Source organism: Suricata suricatta, chromosome 2, assembly GCF_006229205.1.
Source record: "Suricata suricatta isolate VVHF042 chromosome 2, meerkat_22Aug2017_6uvM2_HiC, whole genome shotgun sequence".
Classification (NCBI taxonomy): domain Eukaryota; kingdom Metazoa; phylum Chordata; class Mammalia; order Carnivora; family Herpestidae; genus Suricata; species Suricata suricatta.
In genome coordinates this window covers 138,861,666-138,866,624 of record NC_043701.1, presented here as the reverse complement: position 1 = coordinate 138,866,624, position 4,959 = coordinate 138,861,666, and the positions used below count along the sequence as shown (strand labels likewise).

The following is a 4,959-nucleotide window of genomic DNA, read 5'->3' as shown; positions in this document are numbered from 1 at the left end:
AATGAAAGAACAAATTGTAGACTCAGAATGTTTGCCCCCAAGGAAAGTGCATATTTGCACAAAATCCTGTCTGACAGTTTCCATTTTAACTAAGACGTTGGGGGCCCAGCAGGCCGTAGGAAATATGAAAATGGGCACTTCACGGGCTGCATGCTGATGGTAGCTCCCTGTCGGAGCCCCGTCTGTCACTGGAGATCTGGATTTTTCAAATGAAAACCACTGGCTGGCCACGGGCGCCCGTCGCCTCAGCTGCATGCACGCAGGCTGCGCCTGGCTTTGGGGCCTGCGTGTCTGCCCCTTCAGGTCTCCTCTTTGTTTTTCTGAAATGTGATGAAATGGAACGTGCTTTTAAAAATAGTATTTTCTGGGGATGAGGCCTGGCTGGGATTATTGGTCGTGGCAGTCTTCTTTCTGCCCCTCGAGTTCCTTAGCTCTCAGCTGATAGGACACTGGCAAGGGCTGCTTGTATTCTGCCCCCCTTTTATTCTTTTTTTAAAATATTTTTAACATTTATTTATTTTTGAGAGAGAGAGCACGAGTGGGGGAGGGGCAGAGAGAGGGAGACACAGAATCAGAAGCAGGCTCCAGGCTCTGAGCTGTCAGCACAGAGTTGAACGTGGGGCTCAAACCCACCAACTGTGAGATCATGACTTGAGCCAAAGTCAGAGGTTCAACCGACTGAGCCACCCAGGCGCCCCTCCTTTTTATTCTTTTTTTTTTTAACTTTTTTTTTTTTTGTTCATGAATACCATTTTAATCTCAAAGCGTTAACATACAGATTAACATAAACTTCAGATATGGAAACATGTTTCACAAAATTCAGAAATAACTGGTATCAGTGAAACCAAAGTAAGCATTTTGGAGACTTCAACGCACTGGATGGAATTCTTCAAGACATTCACCGTAAGTTTTCTTATCTTTATCAGGAAAATCATCTGGATGTGATTTTACATATGCAAACATATCATGGTCCTTCACAGCATACATATAGTCTTGACGTTTTAAAAGATAATATCAAATAAAGACAAAAGAAGTAACATATAGAAGCTGGCGAGGTAAACCGGCAGTCATCACCGGCCTCCGCCGGATCGCGTTATCAATCAGGCTGGAGCAGTAGCCCAAGAAACCCATGTAGACGAGCCGTGGGTCGGTCAGCTTGGGCCGGGGGAGGCTCCGGGCCTCATCCGGCAGGAACTGTAAGGGCACTCGGCCCGGCTGTCTGCTCATCATGGTGAGGCCGTTCCCACTGGAGGCCTAGCCTCGGACCGCCAACTACAAAGAAAACCACCAGGTCCACTGCCTCGGCCCAAGCCACGAGCTTTCTCGTCCGTGACCCCGGCTGAAGGGCATGGCTCAGGGCGGTACGGCGCCCAAAACGTTTTTAATTTTTTTTTTAATGTTTTATTTATTTTTGATACAGAGAGAGACAGAGCATGAGAGGGGAAGGGGCAGAGAGAGAAGGAGACACAGAACAGGAAGCAGGCTCCAGGCTCTGAGCTAGCTGTCAGCACAGAGCCTGACGCGGGGCTCGAACCCACGCACGTGAGATCTACCTGAGCCGAAGTCAAAGGCTTAACTGACTGAGCCACCCAGGTGCCCCTCCTTTCTATTCTTAATAGTCTTTCCAAATATATTCCTTTTGCTTATTTATTTGTATATAGGCCACAGATTCTATAGAATTCCTTAACTGTGTTAAAGCTTTTTTTTCTTAATAATTTTTTTTTTTCTGATTACCAAAGCAATGCTCATTTAAAAAAAAAAGGGAGAAGATTCCAGGACTATGTAACAAGGTAGAAAGCCCGAGTTCCCTTAAACCTGAGTATCTACTGGGGGCCAAAGGCCAGGTCACAGGCTCAGTGGCCTCAGATGGTGGTCATCCAGGTGGACAGGGCCATTCTGGGGGATCATACTGTGACTGCTCGGTGGGTGAGGATGGGCAGAAGGGTGTGGTTTAGAGGTGGCTCAGCCATAGTTAAAGGTGCAGGGCTCAGAGGTGGGTGCCACTGAATCATCTACGGCTTGTTCCTTAATTTCTCTGAGCTTCAGGCTCCTTATCTATACGTAAGGGCTAATAATAGTACCTCTTTCCTGGAGTGCTGTGAGTTTTCAGCAAGATTTGATGGTTTTTCACAGCTGGCACTGTATTGGGTGTCTGTGTTGGAAAGGGCAGCACAGAGCCTGGCACGGTGGCAGCTGTACTATTGGTGCCGTAACAATGTACCCAGGACAAGGTGGCTCCAGCCAGAGCCGTTTATTGTCTCACAGTTCTGGAGGCTGGGAGTCTCAGCGTAAGGTGTCGGCAGGGTGATTTCTTGGGCTGTTTTCCTTGGCCTGTGGATGACTGCCTTTGTGTCCTCGTGTGGGTGCTCTTTGCATGTGCTCACGTTTGTGTCCAGATTTCCTCCTTTTATGAGGATCAGGGCCCACCCTACTGACCTCATATTAGTTGAATCACCTCTTGTTCCCTGTCTCTAATGCAGTCACATGCTGAGGTACTGGGAACTTAGGACTTAAACCATGTATTTTGGAGGGGACACAATTCAACCGTTCACAGTGGTTATTTCTATTACGCATGGTTCTGTAGTGACGAGGGGCCCGGAAGCTGGCCTTGGCACTGTCTCCAGCTCTCAGTGTGACCTGGCTCAGTCGTGTCTCGTCTGGACATCTGCACAGCCTCAGGGCTGGGCCGTACAGGGGTCCTCCTAAGCTCTGAGGCAGCTGAAGGTAACCGGAAATTGTGACTCTAACACGTACTCTTCAGACTCTACCTGAGGACAGCAGGCACAGTGATGCAAGCTTGGGGGCGTCCTGTCCACCGGGTGGAGGTTGGGTGTGTGTGCTGTCAGGACGACCTGCAGATGGCCAGTAGACAGAGAGCTAGGAGAAGACTGGGATCTTTGGTGGCTGGTGCACGTTGGTCTCATTCGCTGTACTCTGTGGTTGTGGTTGTGGATTTTGGCTTTTTCTCCTTTGAAGCATTTTCTCTTACCCAAGATCTTGTTACTTTCTCTCCTGAGGGCTGCCTGTGTGTGAAAGATAACCCACATCCCTTTGTGCATTAGAAATACTCCTCTGATTTTTTCCCCCGTTTCCTGGGATTGACTTGGGGCACTTTGAAGACCCTGCGTGGTCAGATTCTGCCTTGGGTGGGTGGGGGATCTCTTCTTTCTGCATTTGACGAAAGAATGACTGAGGGCCTCTTTTCTGAACATGAGAATGTGGAATTGGTTATGCAGTCCAAGTTGAAGGTTAAAGGGAGCCCTGGATTTGCAGAAACAATAGGTGTGAAACTGGAACATGATGGAAGGAAGCCTTTGTTACAGGGTTTTTAAGGAGAAAGATGTTGGAGGTGTTTCACCTTTATTTGGTGGGATGTGGGGCTCCTGCCAACAGGAACACTCACTGCCTGAATGTGTTGGTGTGGTGGGCTGTAGCCCCAGGTGTTGTTTGGAATGGAAGCTCCTCCACCCCGCCCCTTGCCCAGAGCATCAGCATGTCACACCTGATCGTTTTTCCGCAGGTGACTAGCCCAGCTGTCCTTTTTGTAATACAGTGTAAAAGGGCCCTGTGGTTTCAGGAATGGATCCTTTCCACCCACATCTGGAGGTCAGCTTTTCAAAATCCACACGAGGCACTGTGTAAATAAGGGGTGAACCCTCCTGGACGGTGTCTCCTTATTCAAGAGGAAGTGTCTGGGGGCTCTTCCTGGACAGGAAAACTGTCTGCTTTGGTCTGGGCTTCCCAGAACCCTTGTGAAGGGCCAAACCCTTCTTTACTGTTCTCTGTTTCTCAGGTCCTTAAAAGAAAAGAATATATAGACGATCACTGTCCTCTTACTTTATCCCAAGGACCCTTTCGATGGTCTATGTCATTTAAAGAATCTTGGAGAAACAGATTGGATCATAGAGTTGATTCCAGTCAATAATCAATTATGATAACCTTGCTCAGAGCTGGGCCCCATGAAAGAGTGTTTCTTGTTGGTGGACTTGCCCCTTAGGAACCACCCAGAGGGAGAGTGGTGCATGCCTTCAGACAGAGAGAAATCCATCACGGGCTCCTGTCCCCACATGCCCAGGTTTGGCCACCAGCTCCTTGAGCACAGTCCTTGGGGCAGTTCTCACAAGGCCTGGCGGTTCTTTCACGAAAGACCTCTCACCTGTTCTGGTCTACTCCAAGCCGCTTGATTCTGATGGAGAAACCAGAGCCAGTCAATGGCCTTACTTAGTTGGCAGAGCATTGCTGACCTCCTGGCCACTAAATTAGATGTTTTCTTTGCCTTCCATGTCCTCCCCTGCATGTGGTGCAGCAGGCCACCCCTTTGACCACTCTTGACCCCATTGCCATCTAGAAGATTTCATTCTCTGGCTTCTCTTGACTCCCTGAGCGGTGTCTGTCTCTTCCAGAAAGTTTTATTCTTTCTCCTAGCCTCATAGAGTGTGCATCCCAGGATTTTGTCCTGTGTATGCCAACAACAGTACTTACTGTGCGGTTGCTTTTTCGGAAGCACTAGAGCCGGTCCTCCCCTTTCCCTCACTTCTTTCTTACCCAAGGTTTTCACATTGATGACCAGTAGTGACCATGGGCTTGTCACTTACAACCCCCAGGCTGTCTGGGATGACTCCCAAGGGGACCGTGTTAGCCTGAAACTCCCCTCACCCCAGACTCCAGTTTCCCACCATCAGCAGGCTGTGTGCACAGGGGTTTCCTTAATACATTCAACGTGAGTCTGCACAGTCTCGGTATCCCTCTTCACCAGGTTCCTCTGGTCTCTGCCTCTATTAACTACAGTACCTTCCCAGACACCCCAGCCCAAACCCCTAGCATCATCCTTCCCCTCCATGGCTTCCCTTCCTCCCCACTCCTGCATTGGTCTCATGTCCCCTCCTGGTCCACATCCCATGAGCAGTGGTTCAGGGGAGCTCCTGCATGAACATTCCAGCATTCTCCACACTTGCAGGC

The 4,959-nt window shown here is 49.2% G+C and overlaps 1 pseudogene; it reads right to left on the bottom strand.

The window, feature by feature from the left end:
* Positions 1–793: 793 nt before the first annotated feature.
* LOC115285583 lies at positions 794–1,245 on the bottom strand (annotated as a pseudogene).
* Positions 1,246–4,959: the final 3,714 nt, after the last annotated feature.